Source organism: Prionailurus bengalensis, chromosome D1 (assembly GCF_016509475.1).
Source record: "Prionailurus bengalensis isolate Pbe53 chromosome D1, Fcat_Pben_1.1_paternal_pri, whole genome shotgun sequence".
In the NCBI taxonomy this organism is placed as follows: domain Eukaryota; kingdom Metazoa; phylum Chordata; class Mammalia; order Carnivora; family Felidae; genus Prionailurus; species Prionailurus bengalensis.
The window spans coordinates 73,820,655-73,839,410 of record NC_057346.1 but is presented as its reverse complement, the minus strand read 5'-3'; positions in this window follow the sequence as shown (position 1 = coordinate 73,839,410).

The following is an 18,756-nucleotide window of genomic DNA, read 5'->3' as shown; positions in this document are numbered from 1 at the left end:
GAAAAATACTTGCAAATGATATATCTGATAAGGGGCTAATATCCAAAATATATAAAGAACTAAGACCACACCAAAACAAACAAAAAAACAAAACACACAAAACAAAAAAACAAATAATCTGATTTAAAAATGGGCAGAGGACCTGAATAGACATTTTTCCAAAGGAGACATACAAATGACCAACAGACACATGAAAAGGTGCTTGACATCACTCATCATCAAGGACATACAAATTAACACAGTGAGATATTGCTTTACACAATGGCTAAAATCAAAACATAAGAAATAATAAGTGTCAGTGAGGATGTGGAAAAAAAGAAACCCTGATGCACTGTTGGTGGGAATGAAAGCTGGTGCAGTCACTGTGGAAGACAATATGGAGGTTTCCCCAAAAAATTAAAAATATGATCCAGTGATTTCCCTACTAGGTATTTACCCACAGAAAATAAAAACACTAATCCAAAAAGGTATATGCAGGGGTGCTGGAGTGGCTCAGCTGGTTAAGCATCCGACTTAGGCTCGGGTCATGATCTAATGGTTTGAGGGCTTGAGCCCTGCATCAGGCTCTGTGCTGACAGCTCAGAGCCTGGAGCCTGCTTCAGACTCTGTGTCTCCCTCTCTCTCTGCCCCTCCCCGACTTGTGTTCTTTCTCTCTATCTCTCTCAAAAATAAACATTAAAATTTTTTTGCAAAAAGATATATGCAGCTCTATGTTTATTGCAACATTTTTTATAATAGCTAAGATATGAAAGCAACCCAAGTATCCATTGATAGGTAAATGGACAAAGAAGATGTGGGATAGATAGATAGGTAGATAAGTTTGGTATATGTATCACAGAATATTATTCAGCCATAAAAAAGAACGAAATCTCACCCTTTGCAATAACATGGTTGGACCTAGAGGGTATAATGCTAAGTGAAATAAGTCAGAGAAGGACAAATACCATATGATTTCACTCCTGTAGAATTTAAGAAACACAACAAATGAACAAAGAAAAAAATAAAGAAACAAACTCTTAAATGCAGGAGCAAACTGGTGGTTACTGGAGGGGAAGTCGGGGGGGTGGGGTGGGGAATGAGTGAAATAGATGAAGGAGATTAAGGGTACACTTATCTTGATGAGCACTGAGTAATATATAGAATTGTTGAATCATATTGTACACCTGAAACTAATATAACACTGTATGTTAATTAGACTTCTGTAAAAAACAATAAAGAGGAAGGAAGGAGGGAAGGGAGGGGGGAAACACCTGTGAGAAAGGCTTGAGCTTTTTATGGAAGATCTCTCAAATACATTTTGATAGGCAAACACAAAATTCTTTTTCAAAGAGAAAATTTTCTGTTGAGGAATATGCTAGCTACCATACAGTCTGTAAGTGATGGTGTCATTTCTTTAATGCTCTTTGAATCAGGTATCACTTGGTAATAGAATCTCACTCAAAAATCTCTGCACCAAGCAAATCGTATATATCCTCTGGAATGTATATGCTCAGATTTTCATATCTTAATTCTATTAAAATAGAAATGACATAAGGTTTTTATCTTAGACAAAGAAAAGTGAGTTGACTACAAGGAGAGTTGGGGCTTCTTCCTCTATCTTGGAACTGGAAAGTTCTTAGCAGAGAGCTAAGGGGAAACAGTACTGTCAGGACAGCGGTGACGCTGCTCAGGAATCACTCATGGAGATTTGCTATGTGGACATGGGCAAAAGTGTATGGATGTGGGTGGTTTAATAAGTATGGACTCAGCTGTTGCTGCGCCATCTTACTTGGTGGATGAAGGAAGGCAAAGGAGAGGAGCGGGAAGTAATGAGAAACAGAGCCCGTGGCTTGTCAGCTAAAGGGAGAGCCTGATCAATGTGAAACAGTCAATCTAAAAAAGGGCAAACACTAAAAATGCATGCTGTGTTGTAATGAGACTCCCATGACCCTGCCTGCCTGTTTGAACTTCGGGTAAATTGTCAGTATTTTCTTGACTTCTTCCAAGACCATTTCTTCCCCCAGATCTACATATGCTGCTACTGTATTTACCATGTCTTTCATAAGACTTTGTACATGATTTAAAGCAAACTTTATTAGGTGTGCATATTCAATCCTGGGCAAAGTATCCTATTGTATTTATTCACTAATCATTTGTCTTAAAGAAAATCAAATATAGGGGCGCCTGGGTGGCTCAGTCAGTTAAGCGTCCGACTTCAACTCAGGTCATGATCTCACAGTCCATGAGTTCAAGCCCCGTGTCAGGCTCTGTGCTGACAGCTCAGAGCCTGGAGCCTGCTTCAGATTCTGTGTCTCCCTCTTTCTCTGACCCTCCCCTGTTCATGCTCTGTCTCTCTCTGTCTCAAAAATAAACATTAAAAAAAATTCTTTTAAAGAAAATCAAATATAGAAGATTTAAAAATACTGACATCCTACCATGTAAAATAGCCACCATCAATCATATGATATTTTCCTTCCAGTCTACCCATCCTATGCAGTATGTGTGTGTCCATTGAGTCAGTGGTGTCCATACTATCACAAATCATCCAACAGTGGGAAGTTCATTACAGAAAAAAGGCATGGAGTGAGCACCTATACCCCCTAACCCAGCTGTGCAGATTTGCAATAAGGGCAATGGACACCATGTTAATGTCTGGTTTTACTTTGAATTCCTATTTGCCACTGTTCTTTGGGTGTGTGCTTAACAGGAGTTGAGCATTTCTAAGGCTTATGGTAAAATAAAATACAATAAAATATCTCCTTGTTTCTTACAAAAAATAAATTCATTTATGTAAAGGGAGAGGAAACAAAACTTGTGGCATATTTAAAATAGTATCTAGAGCATTCATCACGGTTCTTATTACAGGTGGCATAGTTGTAGCTATAACATTTCAGAATTCTTATGACTGGCTGTGCAACAATTGCAGTTACCTCACATATTAGGAAGGCGAAGTGTGACTTTGAAATCCAAGCGTGGGACTACAGTCCAAGAAATCCTAAGCATAAATCCAGCTTTGATGACAACTGTAAAAAGTGGCCTCTGGCAAATAATTTAGTGTATGTGTGTGTGTGTGTGTGTGTGTGTGTGTGTGTGTGTTATTCTTTTATGATTTTATTTAATTTTTTATGTTTATTTAGGGGGGGTGAGGGCCAAAGACAGAGGGAAAGGGAGAATCCCATATATACATCCCACATGTATCCGTGCTGTCAGCGCAAAGCCAGACACCGGGCTTCATCTCATGAACCGTGAGATCGTGACCCGAGCCAAAATCAGGAGTCAGATGCTTAACCAATTGAGCCACCCAGGCACACTAAGATTTTATTTTTAAGTAATTTCTACACTCAACATGGGGTTTGAACTTACAACCCTGAGATCGAGTCACTGACTCTACTGACTGAACTAGCCAGGCACCCCATTTTTTGTTATTCTCAATTTTTATTTTAGCATTTGTGTTATGAGCATATGAATGCTACCAGCATCTCATTACCATTGAAGCACTTGAATGATATCAGTAATTAATTGAGTACTGAGTGTTTCCTGTGTACATGTTAACACTCAGTGCCCCAGGGAACCCAAGAGCACCACAATGTTTCTCCCCTCAGGGGAACATGGAAGCTGTGTATGGTGCTTCAAATGGTGCCTGACAAACAGTAAGCCCTCAACAAATGTTCACTCATTTCCTTCCTCCATCCCTGAATCTGGCTTCTGCCCAGGGCTAGAATCCCTGATTCCAGGTCTGATAGAACATTTTCTGAAATAGATTCCTCCCGGGGGCGCCTGGGTGGCTCAGTGGGTTAAGCGTCCGACTTCAGCCAGGTCACGATCTCGCGGTCCGTGAGTTCGAGCCCCGCGTCAGGCTCTGGGCTGATGGCTCAGAGCCTGGAGCCTGTTTCCGATTCTGTGTCTCCCTCTCTCTCTGCCGCTCCCCTGTTCATGCTCTGTCTCTCTCGGTCCCAAAAATAAATAAACATTGAAATAGATTCCTCCCAGCCTCCACTAAACTGTCAGTACCATGAGAACAGAGACAAGGTCTTATTCATGTTCCATCTCTAGTGCCCAAGACTATGCCTAGCATGTGAAATGTGCCCAATACTTTTGTTGAGTGAATGACCCTCCCAAGGAAACTCATTCTATCCTTGACTTTTACCCTTATTGTTAAAGAAGTGAGCTGAAGGGGTGCCTGGGTGGCTTAGTTGGTTAAGTGCCTGACTTCAGCTCAGGTCATGGTCCTGGTCCCACCATTCATGAGTTAGAGCTCCACATGGGGCTCTGAGACTGCTTCACATTCTGTGTTTTCCCCTCTCTCTGCCCCTCCCCCCGCTCACGTGTGTTCTCTCTCTCTCTCTCTCAAAAATAAATAAATGTTTAAAAAAATTTAAAAAAAAAGTGAGCTGAAATTCATGTTCCTATCACTTGCATTCACAGGTTCTTGTCTTGCCTAATCTAAGCAGTTCTTAATAAATGTCCCTTCCACCTCCCTTTCTTGCCTTTCTGCCACCATTGCCCACAGAAATACGACAAGATGGGGTGCCTGGGTGGCTTAGTTGGTTAAGCATTTGTCTCTTGGTTTTGGCTCAGGTCATGATCTTACAGTTCATGAGTTCAAGCCCCACATTGGGCTTCACACTGCTGGTGCAGAGCCTGCTTGGGATTCTCTCTCTCTCCCTCTCTCTCTCTGTCCCTCCCCTACTCGTGCTCTGTCTCTCTGTCTCTCTCTGTCTCTCTGTCTCTCTCTCAAAATAAATAAATAAACTTAAAATTAAAAAGAAATAATAAAATTTAAAAAAATAAAAATTAAATTAAAAAGAAATAAGAGACTATTTAAATCCCTTAGTGAAATCTACTTACTGCTGGCTGTACCTTCAGTGTTCCTCCAATCCATTAGCCAGATTATTAAAAACTCACATTGTGATTGAGAAAATCCATCCTGAAACAGGAAACAAAGAGGAACCAAAGGTTTTAAATGTGGTGAGTGACTGTGGTCAGACAGGAGTAAATTCAGTAGTTCAGTAAAGGAAACTATCAGGGTGCCTTGATCTAAAAGTTGTGGGTTTGGGGCACCTGGGTGGCGCAGTCGGTTAAGCGACCGACTTCAGCCAGGTCACCATCTCGCGGTCTGTCAGTTCGAGCCCCGTGTCAGGCTCTGGGCTGATGGCTCGGAACCTGGAGCCTGTTTCCGATTCTGTGTCTCCCTCTCTTTCTGCCCCTCCCCCGTTCATGCTCTGTCTCTCTCTGTCCCAAAAATAAATAAAAAACGTTGAAAAAAAATTAAAAAAAAATAAATAAAAGTTGTGGGTTTGAGCCCCATGTTGGGTGTAGACATTACTTAAAAATAAAACCTAAAAAAGAAAGAAAGGAAAGAAAGAAAGAAAGAAAGAAAAGAAAAAGGAACTATCTTCAGGGTATACAAGAGTCAGAAGAGATTTTCTACAGTTCTTGGGCTGGAGCATTTATTCATTCATTCATCTTAAGACCTAGATGAAGAAAACAACATAGTACTTTCCCTCATGAGTTCACCCTCTAGCTGAGGAGACAGATATCTAGCAAGTGAATTAATAAAACGAAAACAAGGTGGTGCTATGAAGAAAAGCACAGGGCACCATGAAGGAGGATAATGACGTGGGGTCACTAGGGGACAAACATCAGCTTTAGAGAGAATGGGGGTTAGGAAGCCTCTCTGAGAAGACATGAAGAAGGAGCCCGTCACAGAAGAACAATCCAGGATGAGAGAGCAGCAAATTCTGAGGCCTTGGAGGAAGATTTGACAATGAGGAGCAAGAGAGGTGGGGAAGAGCTTAAGAAAAAGCAAGAGTGGGAAGGGTTTGCAGCATAGTTTGGTGGACAATGCTAGAAACAGCAGAGTGTTGGGCTGCATGGGTGTCAGTTAAGTGTCTGAGTTCGGCTCAGGTCATGATCTACCGGTTCGTGAGTTTGAGTCACGACAGCCTGACAGGCTGTCTGCCCTCAGCACTGAGCCTGCTTCAGATCCTCCATCTCCCTCTCTCTCTCTGCCCCTCCCCCACTCCCTCATGCTCTCTCAAAAATAAACATTAAAAAAAATGCAAAAAGGAAAGAAACAAACATAAATTCCAATGCAAAACTTCTCTTTATGGAAAATACTCAGTAATAGTATTTAACCAAACATCTAGCTCGACATCTTTTGTTCTTCCAAACACTTCAGCATTACTTTATATATAAACATACATATGCAAATACATTCCCAAACATATAAATAGTTTATATGTTCCCAAAAGGATTCAAAGCAACTTAAGGAAATATTGCAGGAAATAAATGAGTTAAGTAATTGGGGTGGAGGTGAGAAGTAAAGGCAAACAGGAGAAGGAAAATATACTAAAGTCAACTGTTAGGCTTGACTTACAGAAGTGCACGGTATACAGTTCTAAACAATAGCTAGATCTGGGCTGAATCTTTGATTCTGAGCTTCCAGGAACAAAGCAATAGGAAAATATGAACTATTATGAAATTCGGTGTCCCTATGATATAAAATGAAATAGTTCTTTTAAAAAAGTATATAGCTTCCTTGTATTAATACCTGAGAAAAATGTTCCTTCATTATGAGTCACTCTATGACATAATGGTTAAAGTCCTCAACAATATCCCTCTGATAAATACAACAGCAAGATTTCTAGGGCCATCTCTTATAATGAACTTCAGTGCATAAAGCCAAAGTACTACTCGGTAAAAGCAATTCTACAAAGGACCAGGAGCAATCCAACTACACAGCTTATTCTAGAGGCTATAAATTGGGATAACATTTAGAATGTCTAGAGAAATGGATGGATTACTTATCTTTCAAGTAATCCTCGAGAATATTACTTCTTTCACTTGTGCTTTTGATGAATAATGTGCAGTAGTTTGAAGTTAGTTCTCGGTTAAAAAACTAGAGTGGAAATGATCTTTCTGCTGATTAATAGTTGTTTTGATAATCAATAGAGCTGAAGGTAGGAGTGGCATTCTTCCAGAGAAGCAAGAAGTCTAACAGTGTGATAGTGTGAAAGGAAAGCTCTCCTACTGCCATTTAGAAGTGGGTCTAAGACTTTCCCCCCAAAATAGATTTGGACCCACTTAAACACATAGATAATGACTCAGACCCCAAAGTTCTTTCACACATGTGTGGTCAAGATGATTCTAGCCTTTATTAGTAAAGAGAATACCTTAGTTAATAAGCTAGTTAAGAGATTAACTTTCCAGGGGCACCTGGGTGGCCCAGTCAGTTGAGCATCTGACTCTTGATTTCTCCTCAGGTCATGATCCCAGGGTCATGGGATGGAGCCCCACATTGGATTCTGCACTGAGCATAGAGCCTGTTTAAGATTCTGTCTCTATCTCCCTCTGCCTCTCACTCTCACTCTCTCTCTTAAAAAAAAAAAAAAAAGAAAGAAAGAAATTAACTTTCCAGATAACTGCATAGTTTATGTGCTCTATAAGTTTTTTGGCAATTAATCAGTTAAATATTGGAGGACAGCTACCAAAAACATTTGAATGTAAGAAGAGTTGATCTCAAGCCTAATAATTATACAAGAAGATTGAGAGCCTGCTGAGTGGTAATAACACCACTTTATCAGTATAGAGGCAAATAATTATCTTTCACTTAAGAAAAAGCCATGCACTAGGGGTGCCTGAGTGGCTCAGTCGGTTAAGTGTCTGACTCTTGATTTCAGCTCAGGTCATAATTTCACAGTTGGTGAGATCAAGCCTAGAGTCAGGCTTTGTGCTGACAGCATAGAGCCTGCCTGAGATTCTCTCTCTCTCTCTCTCTCTCTCTCTCTCTCTGCCCTTCCCCTGCTCCATCACTCTCTCTCTCTCAAAATAAATAAACATTAAAAAAAAAAAAGCCACGCACTAAGCTCATCTAAAAGTGGTTTTAGTTCGTTAAGGAGCACATTATGAAAATAAAAGGAGGCTTTTTCTTGAACCAATAGAGTTATCTGACTTGTTAGCATGACAACGAAACCAGTTTTCTTTCCCTCTGGGCCCACGGTTCAACTACGTTTCCTAGTCTCCCTTGCAGTTAGGTGTGGGTGAGTTCTGGCCAGTGGAATTAGATGTGTCACCTCCAGTCTGGTGCAAGAAACCTCAGTGTGACCTTGGATGCAATGTATTGAAGATGGTAGATCTTTCTATCAGTTTATATCCCTCAACACCCCACCTCTTATTGGGCTTATGCAGGGGAGAAATAACCACCTGTTGTGTTAAGTGACCAAGATTTCAAAGTTTATTGTTAGAGCAGCTAGTATATAATTAATATAGCATTTAAGTAAAGTCAAGAATATACTTCTACCTCTCTATATCTCCATCTCCTCAACTGTAAAATGAAGATAATAGCACTTAGCTCATAAGTTAGCTCGAGGAATTAAACATGTTAGCGCGTATGAAGTACTTTAAACTATGCCTGGCACATAGTAAACATTCAATTCATGTTAGCTATTGTTATTATTACAAAGCTTCCTAGTGGTAGTAAGATGCAGGTTCAGTATGATTCAAATTTCTTTTCTATTTAAATTCTAGTAACAAATGATGTCACATTGATGTTACTATCCACATTGTGCTGATCTGTGCCCCCATCATTGTAAGGCTTCAATATACTCTGGTCACCTTGGGTTGTCCCACACATGCTCTGAAATTGTTCTTCTCTGATCTCCATATTGTTGTGTGCTACCCACTTTTGAAGTTACCACAGAGTGGGGAGTGGCAGAATCAGGAAGATTTGCAATCATACTGTGCTAATCAGACCAAGTTACTGCCTTGGTCTGCCCTAAAGCTATATAGATCCTCAAGATGCCAAAATAGACACCTATCCACTTGTGTTTGATTTTTTCCCAAATTTGCTTTAATTTTAAAAATTCATGTAATAATTAACAGCATTTCAGGAAACATTTAAGGAATTATTCACAGGTATCACAGAACAAGTTTTGATTCATTTAATTTTTCATTGTCAATCCACAGACTTATGGGAAGTGGTGATCAGTCCATACTGCTGAATCCAGAAATTCCTGGTCATTTTCCTGGCCCTCTTCTTACCCACTTCTTGTCAATACACTGGGTTACCACAGTATACCCAGAAACTGCTCATAACTTTGGCTGACAGTGATTCTTAACCTGAGGTCCATAGACCTCCCCTCCCCCTAAATAGCCCCCAAGAAATCCATGGGTGGCAGTCAGGGAGCCTATGATCTCAGATGGGGGAAAAAATCATATCTTGGGGCTGGCAGAGTGCCATTACAGCCTGGAGCAGCTAGCAAGGACCCTCCTGAGCCCAGGCTCTGACAGGGCAGTCACAGCCTCAGTGGTGCCCTTGTGCCCCCTGGAGCCCAGCCCTCACCAAGGATACCATTCCAGCCCCCTGCCCCACATGGCTCTTGGCAGCAGCACCCGCCCACTCTCCACTGTCCCTACATCCCTACCTTTGCCCTGATAAGCTCTGAGTGTTCATATACTGGACTGATCCTAGGGAGCCTGCCTGTGGGTTGGGAAGGGCTGGCTCATGTGTGCTTTATCACCACACCTCTTACCTTTGTCTTTCTACCCCCTCTGGCCCCCACCTGTGGCCCCAGTGAGCTCTGAAGAGTCGAAATTCTGGGACCAATCCAAGGGAGACTGCCTGTGGTTTCAGACTTGACAGGAAGAGACTCACCTTGCACATGGGTATTACTTTACTACCCAAGCAGAAGGAAGAAAACAGCCCAGCAGAACAGCCCAGCCAATGAGAACTGGTCACAACTCAGACAATGAAAAGCCACTATACTTAGAACTCAACTTTACACCAGCAGACCTACTTTTTAAGACAGCTTTCCCAAATCCCCCCCTTTCCTCTATAAAAGAGCAGTCCTCTCCTTTGCTCTCCAGACATGCCTACCGTTTTGCTGTAGCTTGCTTGTCTAGATTTCAAATCTGTTGTTCCTGAAAAAAATTTTTTTTACTTATAAAATAACTGACAGTTTTATTTTTTTATTTTTTATTTTTTAAATGTTTATTTTTGAAGGAGAGAGAGAGACAGAGCGAGAGCAGGGGAAGGTCTGAGAGAGAAGGAGACAGAGTCTGAAGCAGGCTCCAGGCTCTGAGTTGTCAGCACAGAGCTTGATGTGGGGCTCAAACTCACGAGCCGTGAGATCATGACCTGAGCCTAAGGTGGACACCCAATCGACTAAGCCACCCAGGTGCCCCTGGCAATTTTATTTATTTTATTTTAATTTTTTTAACGTTTATTCATTTTTGAGAGATAGAGAAAGACAGAGCATGAGTGGGAGAGGGGCAGAGAGAGAGAGGGAGACACAGCATCCAAAGCAGGCTCCAGGCTCTGAGCTGTCAGCACAGAGCCCAATGCGGGGCTCAAACCCACGAACTGCAAGATCATGACCTGAGCTAGAGTCGGCGCTTAACCAACTGAGCCACCCAGGCGCCCCAACAGTTTAATTTTTTTATGTTTAACATTACTGGGTCATCAGAAGGGATTCAGAGAAGACCCCCAACAACTCTGAAGCTGGTGAGGAAACAGGTGCCAGCACCCACCGAGCAAATTGGGCTCACTGTTTTCTCACCAACTTTGGAGTTTGAGGATGATGCTTCTGGCTTTCAAGCTCTATTCTTTTTGTGTTTGAGCTTTCCAGGTTTTATATGGGGGCTGTTAAGCTTTTTTCTTTCTTTCTTTTTTTCTTTCTTTTTCTGAGAGTCCTCATCTGGTATTTGTTCTGACTCCTTTACCGAATCTGACTGTTTCTGTTGGAACTGTGCTGGCCTTCTTCACCTCTTGTTTGAAACCAGATCATTCCTACTTAAAACTGTGCTACCCTGTGGTCTGATAACTGGGCTGTTCCTACTAAAACTATGCTGGCCTTTGGTCTGATTCTTTCTGGATCCAGGCTGTTTTTGTTGAAACTGTGCTGTTTGGAATTTTTTCTCTTTGCTCTAGAGAAAAACCTCTAAGAATTGAAGATTTAGTTATCAAAATGCTTTATGGGTGGTGTCCACCCCCCAACTGGGACTCTGGCCAGTTTTATGTTTAAAAACTATGATCCCTTGCATAACACTCTCTAGCTCCATCCACATCATTGCAAATGGCAAGGTTTCATGCTTTTTCATGGCTTAGTAATATTCCATTGTATATATAAAACCATATTCTCTTTATCCATTCATCAGTCAATGGATACTTGGGATGTTTCCATAATTTTGCTCTTGTAGATAATGCTACTATAAACATTGTAGCTGGAGAGCATTATGCTAAGCAAAACAAGTCAGTCAGAGAAAGGTAGCTACCATATAATTTCACTAATATGTGGAATTTAAGAAACAAAACAAATGAGCAAAGGGAAAAGTAAGAGAGGCAAACCAAGAAACAGACTTTTAAAATATATATATGTACTAATGTTTATTTATTTTGAGAGAGAGAGCACACAAGCAGGGGAGGGGCAGAGAGAGAGGGAGAAAGAGAATCCCAAGCAAGCTCTGCACTGTCAGTGCAGAGCTAGATGTGAGGTTCAACCTCTCAAACCGTGAGATTATGACCTGAACCGAAATTAGGAATTGGTCGCTCGACCAACTGAGCCACCCAGGAACCCCAAGAAACAGACTCTCAACTATAGAGAACAAACTGATGGTTACCAGAAAGCCAGGGGGGGTGGGTGGGTGGGTGGCAGTGATTAAATAGGTGATGGGATTAAAGAGTGCACCTCTGCAATGAGCCCCCAATGTGGTATGGAAGTGTGGAATCACTACATTGTACACCTGAAAGTAATGTTACCCTGTATGTTAACTAACTAGAATTTAACTAAAAACTTAAGAAAAATAAATCACATCTTTATTTTTACTAACCTCTGACAGAAATTTACCAAGTCCTTCCATTACTAAGGTAGGCAATAAGTCACAGTAGTATTAGCAGTATCTGTGACTTTGTCACCAATAGACACCCCAAGAGATATTTCTACGTCACATTATAACAGTTAAAAATATCTTGAGGGGCGCCTGGGTGGCGCAGTCGGTTAAGCGTCCGACTTCAGCCAGGTCACGATCTCGCGGTCCGTGAGTTCGAGCCCCGCGTCAGGCTCTGGGCTGATGGCTCAGAGCCTGGAGCCTGTTTCCGATTCTGTGTCTCCCTCTCTCTCTGCCCCTCCCCGGTTCATGCTCTGTCTCTCTCTGTCCCAAAAATAAATAAACGTTGAAAAAAAAATTAAAAAAAAAAATCTTGAAATATCATTTATGCTCATACGGCTATGAAATTATGGTAGTCACTAGACCTGGTATTAGGTCTTACTTAGTACATTAATAAAGAAGCATGTATATTACTATAACAAATGCTGATTTAATATTTTGAGAACTATATTTCAACGTAATTGGTTTTCAATTGTATTTTAGTTTTGAATGTAAAAACATTAGTCGGAAAAAAAGTCTATAGACTTCACCTGACTGCCAAAATGTCCATGGTTCAAAAAAGAAAAACCTATAGGTTATTTGGTTTGACACTTTCCCACACACCCCCATGTATTTATCCATACCCTCCTCCATAGTCTCAAAGAGGAGTACCGTGGTGACAAACATATACATTGAAATGCCACCTCTTAAGACAGCATGATAGATGATTAAGAAGTGGGGCACTGGGGTCAGCTTGTCCTGCTCTACCACTTATTTTGTGACCCAGGCAAGTAACTTAACCTCTCTGTGCCTCATATCTGTAAAATGGGAATTATATTATTCCTTCCACATAGGGTTATTGTGAAGAATAAAGGAGTTAATTCACTAAATCCATTAGACTCTTAGAGTCTACCATACAGTAAGCTCTCAGAAAATGTTAGCTGCTCTTCCAAGAGCCTATCATAGCTGTTTCTTTATGATATTTCTAGGGAGGGGAGAGGAGGAGAGAAAAGAGTAGGTTGGCTATTCCTCTTGTGAGTCACAGCCTACACATATGACTTTTATGATGCACAAAATTGATATCCTTCTTGAAGCACATGAAGGAAGCAGTTGATAGTTCTTCCCTGAAAAGTTTCCAACTTCATTTTATGTCTTATATAGTAACTCTCAACTGAATCTTTTTTAATGCTGCAGTGGCGGTATAAATGCTGTCCACTCTTGGTTTACAAAGCAGGACTTTCATTTAAATAATAATTGTCTTGCAGGAGCGCCTGGGTGGCTCCGTTCGTTAAGCATCTGACCCTTGATTTCAGCTCAGGTCTTGATCTCACAGCCCTGATATTAAAAAAATATATTTGCCTTTCATAATTCACATTCATTTCTAATCCCTTTAAGACATGGGTCTTGGCTGTCCTTTTAACTGTGGGGAGAAAGACTAAATATAAATGGAAGTAAATTCACTCATTCATTCAATCAATAATTATTAAATTCCAGGCACTACTCTAAATGTATAGGGATTCGTGGTGAACAAGACAAAGTCCCCGCTGTCATTGAGCTTACCTTCTAGTGTAGAAGACAATGTACTAAAATAAATCTTTTAAAGTATCAGGAGGTGACTGATGCTTTACAGAGCATTAAAATAAAGTGATGTTACAAATAAATAAAATAAAATAAAATAAAAGTGATGTTATATACATGAGGACCAGGTGGCTATTTTTAGATTGGGTAGTCAGAGAAGTTCTCTTTAAGCAGGTGACATTTAAGCAGAGATCTGAATGACCAAAAGGAGCCAGTCAAACCCAAGGGACAGCATTCCAGGCAAAGGAAATAGCTAGTATAAAGTCATCAGAGCAGGACAGAGCTTACCTGTTCTTACCCATTTAGGAATGGAAAGAAGGCCACTGTTGCTGGAACATAGTGAGCAAGGTGCAGAGCCCTAAGGTAGAGGGAAACAGGGAAATGATAGTGCAAGGCCTTTGTAAATAAAGGCAAGGTTTATTCTCAATGCAATGGGAAGCTACCGCAGTTTTAGTCAGGAGTAAGGTGATCTGATTTACCATTTAAAATCACTCCAATTACTGCTTGGTGAACGAACTTATTGGAGCAAGACTGGATATGGGAAGGCCCATTAAGATGATAGCTTGCACCAGATTACAGCACTGAGAGGGCAAGGAGGGTCAGTTTAGGCAGTAGGGTATATTTCAGAGATAGAGCCAATAGAACTTACTGATTGGAATGTGAGGAGATGCGAGGAATCAAGGCTAACTCCTAATCTTTTGGCCTATGTAACTGGGCTAATGGTGCCAGTTATTGAGATGGATAAGTTGTGGAGGGGATGAGGGGATGGGGAAGTGGGGAACAGGTGTGGGGTAATAATTGAGAGTTCTTAATCTGTGTTTATCTTAATTTTGACTTGTCCATCCAACATGCAATTGGAGATATCAAATAGATGGTTACCCAAGTCTAGATTTCAGGGGAGAAGTCAGGGGCCAGAGATACAAATGTGAGAATCATTAGCCTAGGAATGGTATTTAAAATCATAGGAGCAGATGAATTCATCTAGTTAGGCAGTATAAACAGCAAAAAGAGCTGAAGACTAAGTCTTGGTGCATTCCTACCTTTGGAAGTCTGATAAAGGGGAGGGAGCTGACAAGAGACTAAGAAGCAAGCAGGAAGGTTGGAGGAAAACAAAGTGGACCTGGCATCATGAAAGCCTAAAAAGCAAAATGTGTTAAGGAGGGAGTGATCAATCACTAATGTCAAAAACTGCTGAATGATCCAGAAGGATGAGGACAGAGAATTGACCTGACTTTGGCAACATGTGGGTCAATAGTGACTTGATAGGAGACATTTCAGTATGTGGAGGAGATGAAAGCCTGGTGAGGTGAGAAACCCAGCAAGTATAGACAGTTCTGAGTTTTGTTATCATGGGAAACAAAGAAATCGGGCAGAAGCTGGAGGGAGTATAAGGTCAAGGGAAGTTATACATGTAGGGAGTTAAGTGGAGGAGAGGCTGGGTAGGGAAACTATGAGAAGGGAAACCAGATTTAAACTTTGCTTTCTGCCCTCAGGGAGCTTATGATCTTCTCTTGGAGAAGTTCAGGATGGTAGTGGTAAAAAGTTTAGGCTTTGGACTAAATGAAACAGTATCTGTACTGCTGAGCACAATGTCTAACACTAAGAACTCAATAGATGGAAGGAAGCTATAATTACAGAACAATTTGAAAACACTTTAAGATAGGAGGTAATTAAGGACTAAACTGAGTAAGTAATTAGATGTTAAGATTTCAGAAAACAGGGAGATTACTATCAGCCACAGTGACCATAATTAAAAATCAGGACCCATCGTATGGGGAAATGGGTAAAAAAAAAATCTGTTACTATACCCATGTGAATAAATTTACAAAGCTCTACAGATTTTAAAAATCTTTCAGCCACCCTCTTAAACAGTTGCCTTTATTGGAAGTATTTAAATTCCAAGTAGTTCCAAATACCTTGAGCCATTTTGAGGTCTCTGTACCAGTGCTCATGCTTTTCCCTCTGCCTGAAGCATTGTTTCCTACCCTAACCTGACTAACATCTGCTCATTCTTTAGAGCTTCTTCCTCTGGTCCAGTGGGGCTGGGTACTCCTCTGTTGGTACCAGGTATGCCATTTTACCATAACTTTTACCACAGTGTATTGACATTTTCTACTTGTTTACCTTTTGTGTTTTTTCAGTTCTATTTTTGGGTTTACTAGACTCTAGGCTTTGCAAAGGCAGGATCATATTGTATTCATCTTTGTTTCCCTGTACCCAGCCTGGCTTCTGGCTGACCTCAGTTAATGTTTATTGGCGGTCCCTGGGTGGCTCAGTCAGCTAAGTGTCCGACTTCAGCTCCAGTCATGATCTCATGGTTTGTGAGTTTGAGCCCCAAATCGGGCTCTCTGCTGTCATTGCAGAGCCCACTTTGGATTCTCTGCCCTTCTTCTGCATGCACTTGTGCTCTCTCTCTCTCTCTCTCTCAAAAATAAATAAACTTAAAAAAAGATTAACATTTATTGAAACCAACTGAATCTAATATTAGGATTATGCTAGAGAATCCTGGACTAGAAAAGCCTTGAAGGACTGATAAAATAGTCCACTGCCACTTTAAAACAGGGTTATAACATAAGAACTAATCACAACTCCCATCCTTCATCACACACTGAGTCTGCACAGTTCCACACCAACTTATTTTTTTTATCTTTTTTGTCACTCAATTTCTAATCAGAATTATTAGCATCCAGCACACTCTAAATATGCTTCATGCTGAAATTACTAAGCTCCTATATATTTCTTTTTTAATTTGAAAGTAGTATGTGCTCATGATAACAAATCAACCTGTACAAAAGGAGTCTATAGTAAAAAAGAAGGCTCCCTTCTATATGCTGACCTCTACCCTTTCAGGAGTTCTTCACAGACACAGACAATACTATTAATTTCTTGTGTATTTTTCCCCAAAAATAGTTTCCTATTTTGTTACAACACATTCTAGTTTTTTAAACATAAATACTAGCATTTCACAAATTATTAGTCAACTCGGCTTTTTCCTTTAACAGAATATTGGAGATTATTCCACATTGTAGATTTTCCTTATCAGTACATCTTTCTAACGGCTATATAGTACAGTATTCCATTTCCCATTTTATGACATACCATAACCTACTTAATCCATTCCCTATTGTTGAAAATTTAGATATTCTTTTTCTACTATATGACTGTTCAGTTGAATTGTGTTACCCTCAAAATTCATAATGAAGTCCTAACCCTTGATATCTCAGAGTGTGACCTTATTTGGATAGGTTCCGTGTAATCAAGTTAAAATGAGGTCACTTAGGGTGGGCCCTAAGCCAATCTGACTGGCGTCTTTCTAAGAAGAGAAAAGCTGGACAGAGACCTTTAAGAGGGAAGATGATAAGACACAAGGAGAAAACATTCATCTATAAACCAAGGAGAGAGGCCTAGAACAGATACTTCCCTTGTAGCTATCAGAAGGAAGCAACCCTGCCAGCACGTGGATCGTGGATCGTGGATCGTGGATCGCAGACTTCTAGCCTCCAGTACTGTGAGACAATAAACTTATTGTTTAAGCCAGTAAGTTTGTGGTACTTTGTTATGGCAGCCCTAGCAAACTAAGATGATAATGCCTCAATGACTACCCTTGTATATGTATATTTTTTTCACAAAGATGCAAGTGTATTGGTAGAATTCATGGAAGTAAATTTATAGAAAGATATCTCTGTATCTTTCACATACCCTTTTCTTTACCTAGAAAGCCCTTCCTCCTTAGATGCTCCCGAAAAACTCCAATGTAACCTCTTCAAGTGCTACCTCTTATGTGAAACCTGCTGTGGTAGCCAGCTTCTAGATGACCCCCAGTGACCTCTCCCCACCTCCTAGTATTCAAGCCTTTGTGTATGCCTCACCTTTGTGTATTCCTTTCCTCTTGAACACGAGGGACTTACTGACTCCTTTTTTTTTAACATATATATTTTTAAAGTTTTATTTATTTATTTTGAAGGGGGAGGGGCAGAGAGAGAGAGAGAGACAGACAGATAGACAGAAAGAATCCCAAGCAGGCTCCACACTGTCAGTGAGGAGCCCAATGTAGGGCTTAAACTCACAAACTGTGAGATCATGACCTGAGCTGAAACCAAGAGTCGGATGCTTAACCAACTGAGCCACCCAGGAGCTCCTTATTGACTCACTTCTAATGAATAAAGTATGGCAGAAGTGATGGGACCTCACTTCTGAGATCAGGTTACAAAGACCATGGCTTCTGTTCAGGGGTGCTTTCTCTCACACACTCTTGTTCTTTCTTGCTCTTTCTTGGTCATTCATGTAGGAGGAAGCCAGCTGCCATAGTGTGAGGCAGCCCTGTGGAGAGGCCCATGTTTCAAGATATCAAGACCTTACAACAACCATGTTAGTGAAAATGGAAGTGGATCTCTCTTCATTCAAGCCTTTAGATGAGACTGGCAGCAGATAGCTTGTCTGTAACTGTATTTCTGACCAAAGAAACTATGAGATAGTTAATTCTTATTGCTTTGAGCTACTGAGTTTGGGGGGTAATTTGATATGTAGCAATAAATAACTAATTACCTTCCATCCTCCCCTCTTCTTTCCCCTGAACTTCCTAGCTTCCAACGTTACTTGGACTTCTCTCTAGTAATGCTCACTACATCATACTTGTTTCCAAATCTCTCTCTCCTACTTGACTATCTCCAAGGACAGAAGCCCTGACTCAGCTTTATATTTACTGTGCCTTATGCAAAGTTCAAGCCACCATTGTCACTTCCCTATATTGTTGTAATAATCTCTAAACTGGGCTGCCTAAATCCTCTGTAGCCTCTCTCTGTTACATTCTCTGCTCAGCCTTAAGAAATCTTTTAAAAATATAACTTGGATCATTTGAGAGCTTAAAATCCTCCTCATTCTTAGGATAAAGACCTAAATTCTTAATATAGCCTCCCAGGCCTGGCATGATCTGCTTGCCTCACCACCAATTCTGAAGCCACTTCCCCCTTGTTCCCAGTACAACAGCAACACTGGCGTCTCAGTTCCTCAGTTGAACCATCCTCCTTCCTCCCTCAGTGTCTTTGCACACACTGTCCCTCTGCCTGGGATGTCTCCTCCTTCATCCTCACTCAATTTCTACTCATCCTTTAGACCTCAGCTCAATGTTCCTCAGAGAAGGCCTTTCTGCCTTCCATTTTATCTTATATATATTTTTTTAATTTGAGAGAGAGAGAGAGAGAGAGCACATGAGCATGGGAACAGGCAGAGGGGAAGAGAATCTTAAGCAGATTCCATGTTTAGCTTGGAACCCTACACGAAGCTTGATCCCATGACCCTGGGATCATGATCTGAGCCAAAATCAAGAGTTGGACA